The following is a 17,774-nucleotide window of genomic DNA, read 5'->3' on the forward strand; positions in this document are numbered from 1 at the left end:
CAGGTGCCCAAGCAATTTCATGCTAGAATCATCATCCGGATGCCAAAATAAAGTAATACAGCAAAAGATTTGAGTGCACAACGTTTGGTTTAGGTTTGACAGCCATAATCACCTTTTTATTGCTTTAAATGCGTTTTTAGCGCATGATTGTACATTTGAGCTGAATGTGTCAAAATCTTAAAAATTAACAGGTGCCCAAGCAATTTCATGCTAGAATCATCATCCGGAGGCCAAAACAAACTAAATACAGCAAAAGATTTGAGTGCACAACGTTTGGTTTAGATTTGACAGCCATAATCAGCAATTGTGTACATTTGAGCTGAATGTGTCAAAATCTTAAAAATTAATAGGTGCCCAAGCAATTTCATGCTAGAATCATCATCCGAATGCCAAAATAAACTAAATACAGCAAAAGATTTGAGTGCACAACGTTTGGTTTAGATTTGACAGCCATAATCAGCAATTGTGTACATTTGAGCTGAATGTGTCAAAATCTTAAAAATTAACAGGTGCCCAAGCAATTTCATGCTAGAATCATCATCCGGATGCCAAAATAAACTAAATACAGCAAAAGATTTGAGTGCACAACGTTTGGTTTAGATTTGACAGCCATAATCAGCAATTGTGTACATTTGAGCTGAATGTGTCAAAATCTTAAAAATTAACAGGTGCCCAAGCAATTTCATGCTAGAATCATCATCCGGATGCCAAAATAAACTAAATATAGCAAAAGATTTGAGTGCACAACGTTTGGTTTAGGTTTGACAGCCATAATCACCTTTTTATTGCTTTAAATGCGTTTGTAGCGCATGATTGTACATTTGAGCTGAATGTGTCAAAATCTTAAAAATTAACAGGTGCCCAAGCAATTTCATGCTAGAATCATCATCCGGATGCCAAAATAAACTAAATACAGCAAAAGATTTGAGTGCACAACGTTTGGTTTAGATTTGACAGCCATAATCAGCAATTGTGTACATTTGAGCTGAATGTGTCAAAATCTTAAAAATTAACAGGTGCCAAGCAATTTCATGCTAGAATCATCATCCGGATGCCAAAATAAACTAAATACAGCAAAAGATTTGAGTGCACAACGTTTGGTTTAGGTTTGACAGCCATAATCACCTTTTTATTGCTTTAAATGCGTTTTTAGCGCATGATTGTACATTTGAGCTGAATGTGTCAAAATCTTAAAAATTAACAGGTGCCCAAGCAATTTCATGCTAGAATCATCATCCGGATGCCAAAATAAACTAAATATAGCAAAAGATTTCAGTGCACAACGTTTGGTTTAGATTTGACAGCCATAATCAGCGATAGTGTACATTTGAGCTGAATGTGTCAAAATCTTAAAAATTAACAGGTGCCCAAGCAATTTCATGCTAGAATCAATCCGGATGCCAAAATAAACTAAATACAGCAAAAGATTTGAGTGCACAACGTTTGGTTTAGATTTGACAGCCATAATCAGCAATTGTGTACATTTGAGCTGAATGTGTCAAAATCTTAAAAATTAACAGGTGCCCAAGCAATTTCATGCTAGAATCATCATCCGGATGCCAAAATAAAGTAATACAGCAAAAGATTTGAGTGCACAACGTTTGGTTTAGGTTTGACAGCCATAATCACCTTTTTATTGCTTTAAATGCGTTTTTAGCGCATGATTGTACATTTGAGCTGAATGTGTCAAAATCTTAAAAATTAACAGGTGCCCAAGCAATTTCATGCTAGAATCATCATCCGGATGCCAAAATAAACTAAATATAGCAAAAGATTTCAGTGCACAACGTTTGGTTTAGATTTGACAGCCATAATCAGCGATAGTGTACATTTGAGCTGAATGTGTCAAAATCTTAAAAATTAACAGGTGCCCAAGCAATTTCATGCTAGAATCATCATCCGGATGCCAAAATAAACTAAATACAGCAAAAGATTTGAGTGCACAACGTTTGGTTTAGATTTGACAGCCATAATCAGCAATTGTGTACATTTGAGCTGAATGTGTCAAAATCTTAAAAATTAACAGGTGCCCAAGCAATTTCATGCTAGAATCATCATCCGGATGCCAAAATAAACTAAATATAGCAAAAGATTTCAGTGCACAACGTTTGGTTTAGATTTGACAGCCATAATCAGCAATTGTGTACATTTGAGCTGAATGTGTCAAATATTAAAAATTAACAGGTGCCCAAGCAATTTCATGCTAGAATCATCATCCGGATGCCAAAATAAACTAAATATAGCAAAAGATTTGAGTGCACAACGTTTGGTTTAGGTTTGACAGCCATAATCACCTTTTTATTGCTTTAAATGCGTTTGTAGCGCATGATTGTACATTTGAGCTGAATGTGTCAAAATCTTAAAAATTAACAGGTGCCCAAGCAATTTCATGCTAGAATCATCATCCGGATGCCAAAATAAACTAAATACAGCAAAAGATTTGAGTGCACAACGTTTGGTTTAGATTTGACAGCCATAATCAGCAATTGTGTACATTTGAGCTGAATGTGTCAAAATCTTAAAAATTAACAGGTGCCAAGCAATTTCATGCTAGAATCATCATCCGGATGCCAAAATAAACTAAATACAGCAAAAGATTTGAGTGCACAACGTTTGGTTTAGGTTTGACAGCCATAATCACCTTTTTATTGCTTTAAATGCGTTTTTAGCGCATGATTGTACATTTGAGCTAAATGTGTCAAAATCTTAAAAATTAACAGGTGCCCAAGCAATTTCATGCTAGAATCATCATCCGGATGCCAAATTAAACTAAATACAGCAAAAGATTTGAGTGCACAACCTTTGGTTTAGATTTGACAGCCATAATCAGCAATTGTGTACATTTGAGCTGAATGTGTCAAAATCTTAAAAATTAACAGGTGCCCAAGCAATTTCATGCTAGAATCATCATCCGGATGCCAAAATAAACTAAATACAGCAAAAGATTTGAGTGCACAACGTTTGGTTTAGGTTTGACAGCCATAATCAGCAATTGTGTACATTTGAGCTGAATGTGTCAAAATCTTAAAAATTAACAGGTGCCCAAGCAATTTCATGCTAGAATCATCATCCGGATGCCAAAATAAAGTAATACAGCAAAAGATTTGAGTGCACAACGTTTGGTTTAGGTTTGACAGCCATAATCACCTTTTTATTGCTTTAAATGCGTTTTTAGCGCATGATTGTACATTTGAGCTGAATGTGTCCAAATCTTAAAAATTAACAGGTGCCCAAGCAATTTCATGCTAGAATCATCATCCGGAGGCCAAAACAAACTAAATACAGCAAAAGATTTGAGTGCACAACGTTTGGTTTAGATTTGACAGCCATAATCAGCAATTGTGTACATTTGAGCTGAATGTGTCAAAATCTTAAAAATTAATAGGTGCCCAAGCAATTTCATGCTAGAATCATCATCCGAATGCCAAAATAAACTAAATACAGCAAAAGATTTGAGTGCACAACGTTTGGTTTAGATTTGACAGCCATAATCAGCAATTGTGTACATTTGAGCTGAATGTGTCAAAATCTTAAAAATTAACAGGTGCCCAAGCAATTTCATGCTAGAATCATCATCCGGATGCCAAAATAAACTAAATACAGCAAAAGATTTGAGTGCACAACGTTTGGTTTAGATTTGACAGCCATAATCAGCAATTGTGTACATTTGAGCTGAATGTGTCAAAATCTTAAAAATTAACAGGTGCCCAAGCAATTTCATGCTAGAATCATCATCCGGATGCCAAAATAAAGTAATACAGCAAAAGATTTGAGTGCACAACGTTTGGTTTAGGTTTGACAGCCATAATCACCTTTTTATTGCTTTAAATGCGTTTTTAGCGCATGATTGTACATTTGAGCTGAATGTGTCAAAATCTTAAAAATTAACAGGTGCCCAAGCAATTTCATGCTAGAATCATCATCCGGATGCCAAAATAAACTAAATATAGCAAAAGATTTCAGTGCACAACGTTTGGTTTAGATTTGACAGCCATAATCAGCGATAGTGTACATTTGAGCTGAATGTGTCAAAATCTTAAAAATTAACAGGTGCCCAAGCAATTTCATGCTAGAATCATCATCCGGATGCCAAAATAAACTAAATACAGCAAAAGATTTGAGTGCACAACGTTTGGTTTAGATTTGACAGCCATAATCAGCAATTGTGTACATTTGAGCTGAATGTGTCAAAATCTTAAAAATTAACAGGTGCCCAAGCAATTTCATGCTAGAATCATCATCCGGATGCCAAAATAAACTAAATATAGCAAAAGATTTGAGTGCACAACGTTTGGTTTAGGTTTGACAGCCATAATCACCTTTTTATTGCTTTAAATGCGTTTGTAGCGCATGATTGTACATTTGAGCTGAATGTGTCAAAATCTTAAAAATTAACAGGTGCCCAAGCAATTTCATGCTAGAATCATCATCCGGATGCCAAAATAAACTAAATACAGCAAAAGATTTGAGTGCACAACGTTTGGTTTAGATTTGACAGCCATAATCAGCAATTGTGTACATTTGAGCTGAATGTGTCAAAATCTTAAAAATTAACAGGTGCCCAAGCAATTTCATGCTAGAATCAATCCGGATGCCAAAATAAACTAAATACAGCAAAAGATTTGAGTGCACAACGTTTGGTTTAGATTTGACAGCCATAATCAGCGATTGTGTACATTTGAGCTGAATGTGTCAAAATCTTAAAAATTAACAGGTGCCCAAGCAATTTCATGCTAGAATCAGCATCCGGATCCCAAATTAAACTGAATACAGCAAAAGATTTGAGTGCACAACGTTTGGTTTAGGTTTGACAGGCATAATCACCTTTTTATTGCTTTAAATGCGTTTTTAGCGCATGATTGTACATTTGAGCTAAATGTGTCAAAATCTTAAAAATTAACAGGTGCCCAAGCAATTTCATGCTAGAATCATCATCCGGATGCCAAAATAAACTAAATACAGCAAAAGATTTGAGTGCACAACGTTTGGTTTAGATTTGACAGCCATAATCAGCAATTGTGTACATTTGAGCTGAATGTGTCAAAATCTTAAAAATTAACAGGTGCCCAAGCAATTTCATGCTAGAATCATCATCCGGATCCCAAATTAAACTAAATACAGCAAAAGATTTGAGTGCACAACGTTTGGTTTAGGTTTGACAGCCATAATCACCTTTTTATTGCTTTAAATGCGTTTTTAGCGCATGATTGTACATTTGAGCTAAATGTGTCAAAATCTTAAAAATTAACAGGTGCCCAAGCAATTTCATGCTAGAATCATCATCCGGATGCCAAATTAAACTAAATACAGCAAAAGATTTGAGTGCACAACCTTTGGTTTAGATTTGACAGCCATAATCAGCAATTGTGTACATTTCAGCTGAATGTGTCAAAATCTTAAAAATTAACAGGTGCCCAAGCAATTTCATGCTAGAATCATCATCCGGATGCCAAAATAAACTAAATACAGCAAAAGATTTGAGTGCACAACGTTTGGTTTAGGTTTGACAGCCATAATCAGCAATTGTGTACATTTGAGCTGAATGTGTCAAAATCTTAAAAATTAACAGGTGCCCAAGCAATTTCATGCTAGAATCATCATCCGGATGCCAAAATAAAGTAATACAGCAAAAGATTTGAGTGCACAACGTTTGGTTTAGGTTTGACAGCCATAATCACCTTTTTATTGCTTTAAATGCGTTTTTAGCGCATGATTGTACATTTGAGCTGAATGTGTCAAAATCTTAAAAATTAACAGGTGCCCAAGCAATTTCATGCTAGAATCATCATCCGGAGGCCAAAACAAACTAAATACAGCAAAAGATTTGAGTGCACAACGTTTGGTTTAGATTTGACAGCCATAATCAGCAATTGTGTACATTTGAGCTGAATGTGTCAAAATCTTAAAAATTAATAGGTGCCCAAGCAATTTCATGCTAGAATCATCATCCGAATGCCAAAATAAACTAAATACAGCAAAAGATTTGAGTGCACAACGTTTGGTTTAGATTTGACAGCCATAATCAGCAATTGTGTACATTTGAGCTGAATGTGTCAAAATCTTAAAAATTAACAGGTGCCCAAGCAATTTCATGCTAGAATCATCATCCGGATGCCAAAATAAAGTAATACAGCAAAAGATTTGAGTGCACAACGTTTGGTTTAGGTTTGACAGCCATAATCACCTTTTTATTGCTTTAAATGCGTTTTTAGCGCATGATTGTACATTTGAGCTGAATGTGTCAAAATCTTAAAAATTAACAGGTGCCCAAGCAATTTCATGCTAGAATCATCATCCGGAGGCCAAAACAAACTAAATACAGCAAAAGATTTGAGTGCACAACGTTTGGTTTAGATTTGACAGCCATAATCAGCAATTGTGTACATTTGAGCTGAATGTGTCAAAATCTTAAAAATTAATAGGTGCCCAAGCAATTTCATGCTAGAATCATCATCCGAATGCCAAAATAAACTAAATACAGCAAAAGATTTGAGTGCACAACGTTTGGTTTAGATTTGACAGCCATAATCAGCAATTGTGTACATTTGAGCTGAATGTGTCAAAATCTTAAAAATTAACAGGTGCCCAAGCAATTTCATGCTAGAATCATCATCCGGATGCCAAAATAAACTAAATACAGCAAAAGATTTGAGTGCACAACGTTTGGTTTAGATTTGACAGCCATAATCAGCAATTGTGTACATTTGAGCTGAATGTGTCAAAATCTTAAAAATTAACAGGTGCCCAAGCAATTTCATGCTAGAATCATCATCCGGATGCCAAAATAAACTAAATATAGCAAAAGATTTGAGTGCACAACGTTTGGTTTAGGTTTGACAGCCATAATCACCTTTTTATTGCTTTAAATGCGTTTGTAGCGCATGATTGTACATTTGAGCTGAATGTGTCAAAATCTTAAAAATTAACAGGTGCCCAAGCAATTTCATGCTAGAATCATCATCCGGATGCCAAAATAAACTAAATACAGCAAAAGATTTGAGTGCACAACGTTTGGTTTAGATTTGACAGCCATAATCAGCAATTGTGTACATTTGAGCTGAATGTGTCAAAATCTTAAAAATTAACAGGTGCCAAGCAATTTCATGCTAGAATCATCATCCGGATGCCAAAATAAACTAAATACAGCAAAAGATTTGAGTGCACAACGTTTGGTTTAGGTTTGACAGCCATAATCACCTTTTTATTGCTTTAAATGCGTTTTTAGCGCATGATTGTACATTTGAGCTGAATGTGTCAAAATCTTAAAAATTAACAGGTGCCCAAGCAATTTCATGCTAGAATCATCATCCGGATGCCAAAATAAACTAAATATAGCAAAAGATTTCAGTGCACAACGTTTGGTTTAGATTTGACAGCCATAATCAGCGATAGTGTACATTTGAGCTGAATGTGTCAAAATCTTAAAAATTAACAGGTGCCCAAGCAATTTCATGCTAGAATCAATCCGGATGCCAAAATAAACTAAATACAGCAAAAGATTTGAGTGCACAACGTTTGGTTTAGATTTGACAGCCATAATCAGCAATTGTGTACATTTGAGCTGAATGTGTCAAAATCTTAAAAATTAACAGGTGCCCAAGCAATTTCATGCTAGAATCATCATCCGGATGCCAAAATAAAGTAATACAGCAAAAGATTTGAGTGCACAACGTTTGGTTTAGGTTTGACAGCCATAATCACCTTTTTATTGCTTTAAATGCGTTTTTAGCGCATGATTGTACATTTGAGCTGAATGTGTCAAAATCTTAAAAATTAACAGGTGCCCAAGCAATTTCATGCTAGAATCATCATCCGGATGCCAAAATAAACTAAATATAGCAAAAGATTTCAGTGCACAACGTTTGGTTTAGATTTGACAGCCATAATCAGCGATAGTGTACATTTGAGCTGAATGTGTCAAAATCTTAAAAATTAACAGGTGCCCAAGCAATTTCATGCTAGAATCATCATCCGGATGCCAAAATAAACTAAATACAGCAAAAGATTTGAGTGCACAACGTTTGGTTTAGATTTGACAGCCATAATCAGCAATTGTGTACATTTGAGCTGAATGTGTCAAAATCTTAAAAATTAACAGGTGCCCAAGCAATTTCATGCTAGAATCATCATCCGGATGCCAAAATAAACTAAATATAGCAAAAGATTTCAGTGCACAACGTTTGGTTTAGATTTGACAGCCATAATCAGCAATTGTGTACATTTGAGCTGAATGTGTCAAATATTAAAAATTAACAGGTGCCCAAGCAATTTCATGCTAGAATCATCATCCGGATGCCAAAATAAACTAAATATAGCAAAAGATTTGAGTGCACAACGTTTGGTTTAGGTTTGACAGCCATAATCACCTTTTTATTGCTTTAAATGCGTTTGTAGCGCATGATTGTACATTTGAGCTGAATGTGTCAAAATCTTAAAAATTAACAGGTGCCCAAGCAATTTCATGCTAGAATCATCATCCGGATGCCAAAATAAACTAAATACAGCAAAAGATTTGAGTGCACAACGTTTGGTTTAGATTTGACAGCCATAATCAGCAATTGTGTACATTTGAGCTGAATGTGTCAAAATCTTAAAAATTAACAGGTGCCCAAGCAATTTCATGCTAGAATCAATCCGGATGCCAAAATAAACTAAATACAGCAAAAGATTTGAGTGCACAACGTTTGGTTTAGATTTGACAGCCATAATCAGCGATTGTGTACATTTGAGCTGAATGTGTCAAAATCTTAAAAATTAACAGGTGCCCAAGCAATTTCATGCTAGAATCAGCATCCGGATCCCAAATTAAACTGAATACAGCAAAAGATTTGAGTGCACAACGTTTGGTTTAGGTTTGACAGGCATAATCACCTTTTTATTGCTTTAAATGCGTTTTTAGCGCATGATTGTACATTTGAGCTAAATGTGTCAAAATCTTAAAAATTAACAGGTGCCCAAGCAATTTCATGCTAGAATCATCATCCGGATGCCAAAATAAACTAAATACAGCAAAAGATTTGAGTGCACAACGTTTGGTTTAGATTTGACAGCCATAATCAGCAATTGTGTACATTTGAGCTGAATGTGTCAAAATCTTAAAAATTAACAGGTGCCCAAGCAATTTCATGCTAGAATCATCATCCGGATCCCAAATTAAACTAAATACAGCAAAAGATTTGAGTGCACAACGTTTGGTTTAGGTTTGACAGCCATAATCACCTTTTTATTGCTTTAAATGCGTTTTTAGCGCATGATTGTACATTTGAGCTAAATGTGTCAAAATCTTAAAAATTAACAGGTGCCCAAGCAATTTCATGCTAGAATCATCATCCGGATGCCAAATTAAACTAAATACAGCAAAAGATTTGAGTGCACAACCTTTGGTTTAGATTTGACAGCCATAATCAGCAATTGTGTACATTTCAGCTGAATGTGTCAAAATCTTAAAAATTAACAGGTGCCCAAGCAATTTCATGCTAGAATCATCATCCGGATGCCAAAATAAACTAAATACAGCAAAAGATTTGAGTGCACAACGTTTGGTTTAGGTTTGACAGCCATAATCAGCAATTGTGTACATTTGAGCTGAATGTGTCAAAATCTTAAAAATTAACAGGTGCCCAAGCAATTTCATGCTAGAATCATCATCCGGATGCCAAAATAAAGTAATACAGCAAAAGATTTGAGTGCACAACGTTTGGTTTAGGTTTGACAGCCATAATCACCTTTTTATTGCTTTAAATGCGTTTTTAGCGCATGATTGTACATTTGAGCTGAATGTGTCAAAATCTTAAAAATTAACAGGTGCCCAAGCAATTTCATGCTAGAATCATCATCCGGAGGCCAAAACAAACTAAATACAGCAAAAGATTTGAGTGCACAACGTTTGGTTTAGATTTGACAGCCATAATCAGCAATTGTGTACATTTGAGCTGAATGTGTCAAAATCTTAAAAATTAATAGGTGCCCAAGCAATTTCATGCTAGAATCATCATCCGAATGCCAAAATAAACTAAATACAGCAAAAGATTTGAGTGCACAACGTTTGGTTTAGATTTGACAGCCATAATCAGCAATTGTGTACATTTGAGCTGAATGTGTCAAAATCTTAAAAATTAACAGGTGCCCAAGCAATTTCATGCTAGAATCATCATCCGGATGCCAAAATAAAGTAATACAGCAAAAGATTTGAGTGCACAACGTTTGGTTTAGGTTTGACAGCCATAATCACCTTTTTATTGCTTTAAATGCGTTTTTAGCGCATGATTGTACATTTGAGCTGAATGTGTCAAAATCTTAAAAATTAACAGGTGCCCAAGCAATTTCATGCTAGAATCATCATCCGGAGGCCAAAACAAACTAAATACAGCAAAAGATTTGAGTGCACAACGTTTGGTTTAGATTTGACAGCCATAATCAGCAATTGTGTACATTTGAGCTGAATGTGTCAAAATCTTAAAAATTAATAGGTGCCCAAGCAATTTCATGCTAGAATCATCATCCGAATGCCAAAATAAACTAAATACAGCAAAAGATTTGAGTGCACAACGTTTGGTTTAGATTTGACAGCCATAATCAGCAATTGTGTACATTTGAGCTGAATGTGTCAAAATCTTAAAAATTAACAGGTGCCCAAGCAATTTCATGCTAGAATCATCATCCGGATGCCAAAATAAACTAAATACAGCAAAAGATTTGAGTGCACAACGTTTGGTTTAGATTTGACAGCCATAATCAGCAATTGTGTACATTTGAGCTGAATGTGTCAAAATCTTAAAAATTAACAGGTGCCCAAGCAATTTCATGCTAGAATCATCATCCGGATGCCAAAATAAACTAAATATAGCAAAAGATTTGAGTGCACAACGTTTGGTTTAGGTTTGACAGCCATAATCACCTTTTTATTGCTTTAAATGCGTTTGTAGCGCATGATTGTACATTTGAGCTGAATGTGTCAAAATCTTAAAAATTAACAGGTGCCCAAGCAATTTCATGCTAGAATCATCATCCGGATGCCAAAATAAACTAAATACAGCAAAAGATTTGAGTGCACAACGTTTGGTTTAGATTTGACAGCCATAATCAGCAATTGTGTACATTTGAGCTGAATGTGTCAAAATCTTAAAAATTAACAGGTGCCAAGCAATTTCATGCTAGAATCATCATCCGGATGCCAAAATAAACTAAATACAGCAAAAGATTTGAGTGCACAACGTTTGGTTTAGGTTTGACAGCCATAATCACCTTTTTATTGCTTTAAATGCGTTTTTAGCGCATGATTGTACATTTGAGCTGAATGTGTCAAAATCTTAAAAATTAACAGGTGCCCAAGCAATTTCATGCTAGAATCATCATCCGGATGCCAAAATAAACTAAATATAGCAAAAGATTTCAGTGCACAACGTTTGGTTTAGATTTGACAGCCATAATCAGCGATAGTGTACATTTGAGCTGAATGTGTCAAAATCTTAAAAATTAACAGGTGCCCAAGCAATTTCATGCTAGAATCAATCCGGATGCCAAAATAAACTAAATACAGCAAAAGATTTGAGTGCACAACGTTTGGTTTAGTTTTGACAGCCATAATCAGCAATTGTGTACATTTGAGCTGAATGTGTCAAAATCTTAAAAATTAACAGGTGCCCAAGCAATTTCATGCTAGAATCATCATCCGGATGCCAAAATAAAGTAATACAGCAAAAGATTTGAGTGCACAACGTTTGGTTTAGGTTTGACAGCCATAATCACCTTTTTATTGCTTTAAATGCGTTTTTAGCGCATGATTGTACATTTGAGCTGAATGTGTCAAAATCTTAAAAATTAACAGGTGCCCAAGCAATTTCATGCTAGAATCATCATCCGGATGCCAAAATAAACTAAATATAGCAAAAGATTTCAGTGCACAACGTTTGGTTTAGATTTGACAGCCATAATCAGCGATAGTGTACATTTGAGCTGAATGTGTCAAAATCTTAAAAATTAACAGGTGCCCAAGCAATTTCATGCTAGAATCATCATCCGGATGCCAAAATAAACTAAATACAGCAAAAGATTTGAGTGCACAACGTTTGGTTTAGATTTGACAGCCATAATCAGCAATTGTGTACATTTGAGCTGAATGTGTCAAAATCTTAAAAATTAACAGGTGCCCAAGCAATTTCATGCTAGAATCATCATCCGGATGCCAAAATAAACTAAATATAGCAAAAGATTTCAGTGCACAACGTTTGGTTTAGATTTGACAGCCATAATCAGCAATTGTGTACATTTGAGCTGAATGTGTCAAATATTAAAAATTAACAGGTGCCCAAGCAATTTCATGCTAGAATCATCATCCGGATGCCAAAATAAACTAAATATAGCAAAAGATTTGAGTGCACAACGTTTGGTTTAGGTTTGACAGCCATAATCACCTTTTTATTGCTTTAAATGCGTTTGTAGCGCATGATTGTACATTTGAGCTGAATGTGTCAAAATCTTAAAAATTAACAGGTGCCCAAGCAATTTCATGCTAGAATCATCATCCGGATGCCAAAATAAACTAAATACAGCAAAAGATTTGAGTGCACAACGTTTGGTTTAGATTTGACAGCCATAATCAGCAATTGTGTACATTTGAGCTGAATGTGTCAAAATCTTAAAAATTAACAGGTGCCCAAGCAATTTCATGCTAGAATCATCATCCGGATGCCAAAATAAACTAAATACAGCAAAAGATTTGAGTGCACAACGTTTGGTTTAGATTTGACAGCCATAATCAGCAATTGTGTACATTTGAGCTGAATGTGTCAAAATCTTAAAAATTAACAGGTGCCCAAGCAATTTCATGCTAGAATCATCATCCGGATGCCAAAATAAACTAAATACAGCAAAAGATTTGAGTGCACAACGTTTGGTTTAGATTTGACAGCCATAATCAGCAATTGTGTACATTTGAGCTGAATGTGTCAAAATCTTAAAAATTAACAGGTGCCCAAGCAATTTCATGCTAGAATCATCATCCGGATGCCAAAATAAACTAAATATAGCAAAAGATTTGAGTGCACAACGTTTGGTTTAGGTTTGACAGCCATAATCACCTTTTTATTGCTTTAAATGCGTTTGTAGCGCATGATTGTACATTTGAGCTGAATGTGTCAAAATCTTAAAAATTAACAGGTGCCCAAGCAATTTCATGCTAGAATCATCATCCGGATGCCAAAATAAACTAAATACAGCAAAAGATTTGAGTGCACAACGTTTGGTTTAGATTTGACAGCCATAATCAGCAATTGTGTACATTTGAGCTGAATGTGTCAAAATCTTAAAAATTAACAGGTGCCAAGCAATTTCATGCTAGAATCATCATCCGGATGCCAAAATAAACTAAATACAGCAAAAGATTTGAGTGCACAACGTTTGGTTTAGGTTTGACAGCCATAATCACCTTTTTATTGCTTTAAATGCGTTTTTAGCGCATGATTGTACATTTGAGCTGAATGTGTCAAAATCTTAAAAATTAACAGGTGCCCAAGCAATTTCATGCTAGAATCATCATCCGGATGCCAAAATAAACTAAATATAGCAAAAGATTTCAGTGCACAACGTTTGGTTTAGATTTGACAGCCATAATCAGCGATAGTGTACATTTGAGCTGAATGTGTCAAAATCTTAAAAATTAACAGGTGCCCAAGCAATTTCATGCTAGAATCAATCCGGATGCCAAAATAAACTAAATACAGCAAAAGATTTGAGTGCACAACGTTTGGTTTAGTTTTGACAGCCATAATCAGCAATTGTGTACATTTGAGCTGAATGTGTCAAAATCTTAAAAATTAACAGGTGCCCAAGCAATTTCATGCTAGAATCATCATCCGGATGCCAAAATAAAGTAATACAGCAAAAGATTTGAGTGCACAACGTTTGGTTTAGGTTTGACAGCCATAATCACCTTTTTATTGCTTTAAATGCGTTTTTAGCGCATGATTGTACATTTGAGCTGAATGTGTCAAAATCTTAAAAATTAACAGGTGCCCAAGCAATTTCATGCTAGAATCATCATCCGGATGCCAAAATAAACTAAATATAGCAAAAGATTTCAGTGCACAACGTTTGGTTTAGATTTGACAGCCATAATCAGCGATAGTGTACATTTGAGCTGAATGTGTCAAAATCTTAAAAATTAACAGGTGCCCAAGCAATTTCATGCTAGAATCATCATCCGGATGCCAAAATAAACTAAATACAGCAAAAGATTTGAGTGCACAACGTTTGGTTTAGATTTGACAGCCATAATCAGCAATTGTGTACATTTGAGCTGAATGTGTCAAAATCTTAAAAATTAACAGGTGCCCAAGCAATTTCATGCTAGAATCATCATCCGGATGCCAAAATAAACTAAATATAGCAAAAGATTTCAGTGCACAACGTTTGGTTTAGATTTGACAGCCATAATCAGCAATTGTGTACATTTGAGCTGAATGTGTCAAATATTAAAAATTAACAGGTGCCCAAGCAATTTCATGCTAGAATCATCATCCGGATGCCAAAATAAACTAAATATAGCAAAAGATTTGAGTGCACAACGTTTGGTTTAGGTTTGACAGCCATAATCACCTTTTTATTGCTTTAAATGCGTTTGTAGCGCATGATTGTACATTTGAGCTGAATGTGTCAAAATCTTAAAAATTAACAGGTGCCCAAGCAATTTCATGCTAGAATCATCATCCGGATGCCAAAATAAACTAAATACAGCAAAAGATTTGAGTGCACAACGTTTGGTTTAGATTTGACAGCCATAATCAGCAATTGTGTACATTTGAGCTGAATGTGTCAAAATCTTAAAAATTAACAGGTGCCAAGCAATTTCATGCTAGAATCATCATCCGGATGCCAAAATAAACTAAATACAGCAAAAGATTTGAGTGCACAACGTTTGGTTTAGGTTTGACAGCCATAATCACCTTTTTATTGCTTTAAATGCGTTTTTAGCGCATGATTGTACATTTGAGCTAAATGTGTCAAAATCTTAAAAATTAACAGGTGCCCAAGCAATTTCATGCTAGAATCATCATCCGGATGCCAAATTAAACTAAATACAGCAAAAGATTTGAGTGCACAACCTTTGGTTTAGATTTGACAGCCATAATCAGCAATTGTGTACATTTGAGCTGAATGTGTCAAAATCTTAAAAATTAACAGGTGCCCAAGCAATTTCATGCTAGAATCATCATCCGGATGCCAAAATAAACTAAATACAGCAAAAGATTTGAGTGCACAACGTTTGGTTTAGGTTTGACAGCCATAATCAGCAATTGTGTACATTTGAGCTGAATGTGTCAAAATCTTAAAAATTAACAGGTGCCCAAGCAATTTCATGCTAGAATCATCATCCGGATGCCAAAATAAAGTAATACAGCAAAAGATTTGAGTGCACAACGTTTGGTTTAGGTTTGACAGCCATAATCACCTTTTTATTGCTTTAAATGCGTTTTTAGCGCATGATTGTACATTTGAGCTGAATGTGTCCAAATCTTAAAAATTAACAGGTGCCCAAGCAATTTCATGCTAGAATCATCATCCGGAGGCCAAAACAAACTAAATACAGCAAAAGATTTGAGTGCACAACGTTTGGTTTAGATTTGACAGCCATAATCAGCAATTGTGTACATTTGAGCTGAATGTGTCAAAATCTTAAAAATTAATAGGTGCCCAAGCAATTTCATGCTAGAATCATCATCCGAATGCCAAAATAAACTAAATACAGCAAAAGATTTGAGTGCACAACGTTTGGTTTAGATTTGACAGCCATAATCAGCAATTGTGTACATTTGAGCTGAATGTGTCAAAATCTTAAAAATTAACAGGTGCCCAAGCAATTTCATGCTAGAATCATCATCCGGATGCCAAAATAAACTAAATACAGCAAAAGATTTGAGTGCACAACGTTTGGTTTAGATTTGACAGCCATAATCAGCAATTGTGTACATTTGAGCTGAATGTGTCAAAATCTTAAAAATTAACAGGTGCCCAAGCAATTTCATGCTAGAATCATCATCCGGATGCCAAAATAAAGTAATACAGCAAAAGATTTGAGTGCACAACGTTTGGTTTAGGTTTGACAGCCATAATCACCTTTTTATTGCTTTAAATGCGTTTTTAGCGCATGATTGTACATTTGAGCTGAATGTGTCAAAATCTTAAAAATTAACAGGTGCCCAAGCAATTTCATGCTAGAATCATCATCCGGATGCCAAAATAAACTAAATATAGCAAAAGATTTCAGTGCACAACGTTTGGTTTAGATTTGACAGCCATAATCAGCGATAGTGTACATTTGAGCTGAATGTGTCAAAATCTTAAAAATTAACAGGTGCCCAAGCAATTTCATGCTAGAATCATCATCCGGATGCCAAAATAAACTAAATACAGCAAAAGATTTGAGTGCACAACGTTTGGTTTAGATTTGACAGCCATAATCAGCAATTGTGTACATTTGAGCTGAATGTGTCAAAATCTTAAAAATTAACAGGTGCCCAAGCAATTTCATGCTAGAATCATCATCCGGATGCCAAAATAAACTAAATATAGCAAAAGATTTCAGTGCACAACGTTTGGTTTAGATTTGACAGCCATAATCAGCAATTGTGTACATTTGAGCTGAATGTGTCAAATATTAAAAATTAACAGGTGCCCAAGCAATTTCATGCTAGAATCATCATCCGGATGCCAAAATAAACTAAATATAGCAAAAGATTTGAGTGCACAACGTTTGGTTTAGGTTTGACAGCCATAATCACCTTTTTATTGCTTTAAATGCGTTTGTAGCGCATGATTGTACATTTGAGCTGAATGTGTCAAAATCTTAAAAATTAACAGGTGCCCAAGCAATTTCATGCTAGAATCATCATCCGGATGCCAAAATAAACTAAATACAGCAAAAGATTTGAGTGCACAACGTTTGGTTTAGATTTGACAGCCATAATCAGCAATTGTGTACATTTGAGCTGAATGTGTCAAAATCTTAAAAATTAACAGGTGCCCAAGCAATTTCATGCTAGAATCATCATCCGGATGCCAAAATAAAGTAATACAGCAAAAGATTTGAGTGCACAACGTTTGGTTTAGGTTTGACAGCCATAATCACCTTTTTATTGCTTTAAATGCGTTTTTAGCGCATGATTGTACATTTGAGCTGAATGTGTCCAAATCTTAAAAATTAACAGGTGCCCAAGCAATTTCATGCTAGAATCATCATCCGGAGGCCAAAACAAACTAAATACAGCAAAAGATTTGAGTGCACAACGTTTGGTTTAGATTTGACAGCCATAATCAGCAATTGTGTACATTTGAGCTGAATGTGTCAAAATCTTAAAAATTAATAGGTGCCCAAGCAATTTCATGCTAGAATCATCATCCGAATGCCAAAATAAACTAAATACAGCAAAAGATTTGAGTGCACAACGTTTGGTTTAGATTTGACAGCCATAATCAGCAATTGTGTACATTTGAGCTGAATGTGTCAAAATCTTAAAAATTAACAGGTGCCCAAGCAATTTCATGCTAGAATCATCATCCGGATGCCAAAATAAACTAAATACAGCAAAAGATTTGAGTGCACAACGTTTGGTTTAGATTTGACAGCCATAATCAGCAATTGTGTACATTTGAGCTGAATGTGTCAAAATCTTAAAAATTAACAGGTGCCCAAGCAATTTCATGCTAGAATCATCATCCGGATGCCAAAATAAAGTAATACAGCAAAAGATTTGAGTGCACAACGTTTGGTTTAGGTT

Source organism: Festucalex cinctus, unplaced genomic scaffold (assembly GCF_051991245.1).
Source record: "Festucalex cinctus isolate MCC-2025b unplaced genomic scaffold, RoL_Fcin_1.0 HiC_scaffold_27, whole genome shotgun sequence".
Classification (NCBI taxonomy): Eukaryota; Metazoa; Chordata; class Actinopteri; order Syngnathiformes; family Syngnathidae; genus Festucalex; species Festucalex cinctus.